The sequence below is a fragment of the Littorina saxatilis genome, linkage group LG3 (genome assembly GCF_037325665.1).
Source record: "Littorina saxatilis isolate snail1 linkage group LG3, US_GU_Lsax_2.0, whole genome shotgun sequence".
NCBI lineage: Eukaryota > Metazoa > Mollusca > Gastropoda > Littorinimorpha > Littorinidae > Littorina > Littorina saxatilis.
This window is the reverse complement of record NC_090247.1, coordinates 17,761,522-17,768,941: the sequence shown is the minus strand read 5'-3', so window position 1 is coordinate 17,768,941 and position 7,420 is coordinate 17,761,522. Positions and strand designations below refer to the sequence as shown.

The 7,420-nt window shown below is 41.6% G+C and overlaps 1 long non-coding RNA gene across 1 annotated transcript in view; it reads left to right on the top strand.

Moving 5' to 3' along the window:
- LOC138961794 (uncharacterized) overlaps positions 1 to 7,420 on the top strand; it is a 457,147-nt gene that overhangs the window by 368,916 nt on the left and 80,811 nt on the right. The gene's annotated exons all lie outside the window — the stretch shown is intronic.

Sequence of the window (7,420 nt, the reverse complement as noted above, 5' to 3'; positions counted from 1 at the left end):
ATATAACTTTCCAATAAATTGCCTATCTTGTTTTGTTATAAATATAACTTTCCAATAAATTGCCTATCTTGTTTTGTTATAAATATAACTTTCCAATAAATTGCCTATCTTTGTTATAAATATAACTTTCCAATAAATTGCCTATCTTGTTTTGTTATAAATATAACTTTCCAATAAATTGCCTATCTTTGTTATAAATATAACTTTCCAATAAATTGCCTATCTTTGTTATAAATATAACTTTCCAATAAATTGCCTATCTTGTTTTGTTATAAATATAACTTTCCAATAAATTGCCTATCTTTGTTATAAATATAACTTTCCAATAAATTGCCTATCTTTGTTATAAATATAACTTTCCAATAAATTGCCTATCTTGTTTTGTTATAAATATAACTTTCCAATAAATTGCCTATCTTTGTTATAAATATAACTTTCCAATAAATTGCCTATCTTTGTTATAAATATAACTTTCCAATAAATTGCCTATCTTTGTTATAAATATAACTTTCCAATAAATTGCCTATCTTTGTTATAAATATAACTTTCCAATAAATTGCCTATCTTTGTTATAAATATAACTTTCCAATAAATTGCCTATCTTGTCTTGTTATAAATATAACTGTCCAATAAATTGCCTATCTTGTTTTGTTATAAATATAACTTTCCAATAAATTGCCTATCTTGTTTTGTTATACATATAACTGTCCAATAAATTGCCTATCTTGTTTTGTTATACATATAACTTTCCAATAAATTGCCTATCTTGTTTTGTTTTTATTTTGAATTTTGGAACGTTGGCAGTCTATTTGTTTCTGGATTCCTGGAAAACTAGGACGTCTGCTCAAAGATCTTCGCTTGGCCGGCGTAGCAGTAGATAGAAGATCTTTGGTCCGCTGCTATAAAAATGCACATTTCATATAATAACTTTTTTGACGGTTGCAACACAGGCCAATCCCTGTCAGCCAGCTAGAGTCATAAAGCAGGACGTCAAAGCACATCTTGGTCTTCAATCACTCCTTCGAACCCAACCACCATGTCAGACAGGCTGAACCGAAAACAGCAAGGAGGGGAGGTAATTATCACGAGATTAAAACAGGAGCTAACCTTTCTTCTTCACACCGCCAGCATCACAGCACACCCCAACACACCCCATCCCCCTCCGGGTGGGGTCAACAATTTCCTCAAGGGTGGGTCTCTGTCCCGTGGGACCCTCACATCCACTGCACTTTCCGGGTCACAGTTGCTCCCTCGTCATCAACCTCTCGCTGTTGGAAGTCGTCGCAGCGCCGCTGGTGGTGATGGCAGGAGCCGAGGGAAAAGCTGTTGTTGTTGTCGGGTTGGGGTAGAGTTTGTGTAATGACAGAGGCGGGTGGGGTAATGAGGGGGTGGTGGGTCGTTAGGTTCTTGTTTGTAGTTCGGGTGCTGGTGAAACTGAGGGCGTTTAGTGTTGATGTTTTGGTGTTCTACAGTCCGTGTAATTTGGACTTTACGTTTGATGTGGGATGAGGTTCCCACTTGTTGTTACTGAGAGGACTTTGGTGATATGAAGTTGAACGACCTGTGGGATGTGTACCCTGCGCTGTGGAAATATATACTATATATACTATACCCTGCGCTGTGGGGATAGAATTATACCGTACCATGCGCTGTTACTATAGCACCGGATACCATCAAGGTCTCTCTGCAAAAACATAGATCTCGCTTTCCACTCTTCCTCCCCTCCTCTCTCTTGTTTCTCTGGTTTGTTTGTCTGTCCGTCTTCCTGTCTGTCTGTCTGTCACTTTATTCATGTCTGTCTCTCGATATAGCGTAACTCCCGTGAGCATCCGGTTCGGGTTATTCTTGTATTGTCTCTGAAGAGTAAAGATTAGACAATTCATTGAGGGATTTCTGGTTTCCATTTCTTCATTATCCTGTTCGTAAGAGCACCTATTTATAGACACACTTTTGGTTACAGTAGCTCAAAGCTCAACGGTTGTTTTGTCGTCATTGAACAATAAGGTTCATTAATATTTTGTTCAATATAATGTAGTGATTTAAATTATTACTGTGATATAATTTTAATAGAATTACTTTATAGAGGTTGTTGCACATTGATTTGTATGGCAGTCGGGTATGTGCACATGTATGTGCTTTTACGTGTCATTGTTGTGTCTAATGTCATTACAATCTTTTACTACAAATGTATGTTCAACATGATTAACAGACAGATTAAGTTTGCTTCAAATAGAGTTTCCCATTTTAATATACTCCTTTAAATGGACAAGGTAGTGTGGTTGTTGTTATTGTTGAAATAAACAATGTCTCAAAAAACAACATCTTTTAATGTGAATTTGCTCTTCGCTTTCAATGTCAGTATCAGCACTCTCGCGGAGAATATGTAACGGAGAAACTGTTTTGAGTAGTGAAAGTAAGGATTCGCTTTTTGCCTCACGTCTGAATTGTAAATGACAGGCCACTTGAGAAAGCACTCGAGAAATAAAGCTGATATGCCAAATGGACTGCTTCCACTTGAACCTTTTATGTTGACTTCCGAGCAAAACGCCTCCTGTATCTCTAATACTTTCTCTCTCTCTCTCTCTCTCTCTCTCTCTCTCTCTCTCTCTCTCTCTCTCTCTCTCTCTCTATCTTTCTCTCTCTCTCTCTCTCCCTCTCTCTCTCTCTCTCTCTCTCTCTCCCCTCTCTCTCTCTCTCTCTCTCTCTCTCTCTTTCACTCTCTCTTTGTCTCTCAGTTTCAGTCTCTCTCTCTCCCGTTCTCTCTCTCTCTCTCATCTCTCTCTCTCTCTCTCTCTCTCTCTCTCTCTCTCTCTCTCTCTCTTTCTGGTGTGTGTGCGTGTGTCAGTGTGTGTGTGTGTGTGTGTGTGTGTGTGTGTGTGTGTGTGTGTGTGTGTGTGTGTGTGTGTGTGTGTGTGTGTGTGTATGAGAGAGAGAGAGAGAGTAGCAGGAAACAAAATAACTGAACATGTGCACATTCGCTGCAGCTGCATGAAGTGTCATTATTTGTTTTGAAATTATTCTTCCGTCGAGAAAACTGTGTAACCTCTCACATCTCTCTAAGAACGTAACAATTTCGCATTGAAACTGATCTACACCCCTACCCTGCGCAAGAAAACATGTCAACCCACTCAAAACGAACTTACAACCACAACAAACAAGCTCAAGAGGCACTTGAAACCGAGCAAGCATTACGAGAGGCCTCCCGCGGTTGCGTCCCTTGCATGGGTTAAGTCAGAGAAGCAGACGGCTAATTGACAGAGAAGTGACGTCACCAGGGGGCGCTGTTTTGACGTGGTTGCATGTCTGTCCCAACATCGTTGACGTGCTTACTAGCCGTGTTGCTGCCGTGTGGGCCTCAAGTTCAGCCTGCATTACTTTCACATGTCTCCATTGATTGTGGCGAACTGGTTTGTGTCCTCCAATTTATTTTTTGTTTTGTTTTGTTATTTTCTGGCTGTAAGTTGTAAGCACTCAACCGGCCTGCCCCCGGCCCTCTCAATGAAAACACACCAGTTCGTAAAAATGTCGTAGTTAAGTATGTTGACACTTTTGTTAGGCGAGCACACAGAAAACATCAAGATCTTTTTTTCATGAAATAAATGACCTGACGAAAAGACATTTAAAAATAGTTTTCTGACGAATTTGACCTAAAGAAGTCCAAAGAACACTCACCGTACTGTACTTCAAAATGCTTTCCTCGATAGAGCTCCGTGACGTTGATGCCGGAATAATTCAATGTAAATTGGGGAAAGATTATTCTTCTGCAAACTCTTCTGCGTCGGCCCCGTTCCGCATCGACTTACGTTTTCGGTGAGGGCAGTTATCCCGAAGTAACGCAGACGGAACCTGTGGAAATGTAGACACTCACACTGATATGCTGCGGCATGGAGATTTTTTAGTCTGCAAACTGCCAAAGATTACCCACAGCGTTCAAAATGTGAATAATTGAACGTTTAAACACTGATTTAAAGGTATTCTTGGTTTGTGGTGACTGAGACCATTACTAACTCCAAACAGAACTGTGGCGGTTTGAGACCGGTTTTTGGCAATGGGTATATTGCTTGCAGGAAATAGACCGTTTTTTGGCAATGGGTATATTGCTTGCAGGAAATAGACCGTTTTTTGGCAATGGGTATATTGCTTGCAGGAAATAGACCGTTTTTTGGCAATGGGTATATTGCTTGCAGGAAATAGACCGTTTTTTGGCAATGGGTATATTGCTTGCAGGAAATAGACCGTTTTTTGGCAATGGGTATATTGCTTGCAGGAAATAGACGAATTCCGAAAATTACTCTATCGGGTTTGTATGGGATGTTAAAGAGTGAATACCCTTTCTTTTACTCGGACAAACATTGGAGGGGCCAATCACTAGCGTGGGATGTGTCGGAAACACGTGGATAGGAGCACGCGTGCATGTTTTTGTCAGAGAAAAAGCAAGGGTATTAACTTTTTCACAACCGGCATACAAACCCGACGGAGTTATTTCCGAAAATCGTCTATTAATTTCGACTTTGTTCTGAACATCGTCTATTATTCTGGTCAATGTCTTTTTTAACAGACGTTTGACAGAATTGTAACGGTCACAATGTTGGGATGTACACTGAAAAAGCAGCTACTCAAAACGTATTTATTTTGTTCTCCAGCAAGGTCAATTTGGTATTTTGTTTTGTTTTGGTGCCTTTCATTAATCTGGTATCTATGGTTTATTGTGACGATAATGCTTGCGTTTGGGTTTCAGTGATTATGTTACACTGACTTCGTATTGGTACTTTTGTCCCCATCAGTTTTGAATCTCTTGTAAGGTGCGCAGTGATAACAGCCCAAGACTCTATCAGTGTGTCGCGGGGTTCTCATACACGAGGTTTCTATTACAAAAACAGTAAATATAGCAACAACGACAACATTCTCATCTTGCACAGAAAGAAGACAGGTTGTTGATCTTTATTTTGCGACTGCCGGAAAGAATGCTCTTATTTTATTTGACATCCTGACTGTAGAGTTCTGTAGTGGTCGCTTACACAGACGGCAATGTTCTTTTAAACTGGTAAATAAAGTTTCTGAAAATAATCACGTCTATTTTTCTTTCTTTCTTAGATTGTGTTGAAGAGATGAAAAGTGTAAGGCAAAAAAAAAAAATAGGTCTGTTTACGGTAACATAGGCCAAAAAAATAGGGTCGGTAGGTCGGGATTGTTTTGTTTTTTTTTGTTTTTTTTCCCCAAAAAACCATATTTTTACGTTATTTTGCCAAAAAAACAAGATTTTTTTTTTTTTTTTCCAAATGCCAAAAAAAAGTCTAGGGTCGCGCGAAAAAACTAGGGTCGGTCGGGTTACCGTAAACAGACCTATTTATTTTTTTTGGCCTAATCAAGGGACCACACACCCGGCTTGTTTTTACGCGAGAGCGGCGGGCAAGACAGAAAGCGATGCAAGGGGAACAACTCCAGTCCAGGACGTCTACGCTCAGTGACTGGTTGCTGTCCCTTTACAGGCACACTCCCCGAGAAAACTGTTCGCCAAGATAACCATCTCAAATATGACGAGGCTTTTACATGGTATAAGATCATCCATCCAGTTGGTCACATATCTTCTTCTTCTTCTTCTTCTTTTCCTTCGTTCATGGGCTTAGACTCCCACGTTCACTCATGTTTTCAGCACGAGTGGATTTTTATGTGTATGATCGTTTTTAACCCGCCATTCAGGCAGCATACGCCGATTTCGGGGGAGGCATCCTGGGTATTTTCGTGCTTCTATAACGGTAACCCACCGAACTCTGACATGGATTACAGGATTACAGGATCTTTTCTGTGCGCACTTGGTCTTGTGCTTGCGTGTACACACGAAGGGGGTTAAGTCACTAGCAGGTCTGCACTGACATAGGCCCTAAGCCGTAATGTTGACCTGGGAGATCGAACAAATCTTCACTTTTAACCCACCAGGCGGCAGCGACCGGGATTCGAACTCACGACCTCCCGATTAGGATGCCGACGTCTTACCACCACGCCACTGCGCCCGTCTGGTCACATATCGGAAATCAAACCCTCTGGCAGCTTGCTATGGTGAGTCGGAATTTTGTTATGCATTAATTTGTATTGCAATTGGCTTTCACAAAATTATGATTCATCAAAAAACAAAAACAAAATCCCACTGCGCACAGAGTTCACCTGGGCTGTTAATGTTTGGTATGTGACCAAGTGGAGGGATGGTTTTAGCCCATTTTAAACCAGGGCAGATCCGAGACGGTGAGTGTGCCTTTTAATGTATCATTCTTCCCTGTGTTCACGCTCATCAGTGCGCACCACCACACATTTGACCAGACTATCACATGTGATAAAAGCATCCCTCCACTTAGACAAATATAAAAAATATACAGGCCGTCGGCTTTTTGTTTAGGAAGGTGTTTTTAAGAATTAATTTTGCAGATTGACTTAGGCGTCGGTTACGAAATGGATTTACTGGAAGCAAACAGGCAGGAGAATTGTTGTGTGGCAAAGGGAAAGGATGACCTTCTCCAATGTAACCGCCTGGGTGGATCTAAGACTTGTTGAGGGATTTTTCTTTTCGTAAAGAGAGAGAGAGAGAGAGAGAGAGACAGAGAGAGAGAGGGGGAGAGAGAGAGAGAGAGAGGGGGAGAGAGAGAGAGGGGGAGAGAGAGAGAGGGAGAGAGAAAGGGAGAGAGATAGAGAGAGGGAGGGAGAGAGAGAGAGGGAGGGAGAGAGAGAGAGAGAGAGAGAGAGAGAGGGAGGGAGAGAGAGAGTTTTGACAATGGAGAAATCATTATTCAATGCTTTTGTGTGTGTGTGTGTGTGTGTGTGTGTGTGTGTGTGTGTGTGTGTGTGTGTGTGTGTGTGTAAACAGTTTACCGATAGGCAATCCAGTTCAACATCACACATTCATTTAAAAGACCCACTGGCACACTCGACCAAGAAAAGTATACGCACAGACACACACACGCAGAAAGACATTAACATTCTCACACGCACGCCCATATGCAAATATCCCCCCCCACACACACATAGACACAGTACACCTCCCTGCCACACACACGCAAACACTCATGAATACATACGCGCACACATCAACACAGAAAGACATGAACATTCTCACACGCGCGCCCGTATGCAAATATCCCCCACACACACACACACATAGACAAAGTACACCTCCCTGCCACACACACGCAAACACTCATGAACACATACGCACACGCAGACACATCAACACAGAAAGACATGAACATTCTCACACGCACGCCCGTATGCAAATATCCCCCCCCCCCCCACACACACAGACAAAGTACACCTCCCTGCCACACACACGCAAACACATCAACACAGAAAGACATGAACATTCTCACACGCGCGCCCGTATGCAAATATCCCCCCCCCACACACACACACATAGACAAAGTACACCTCCCTG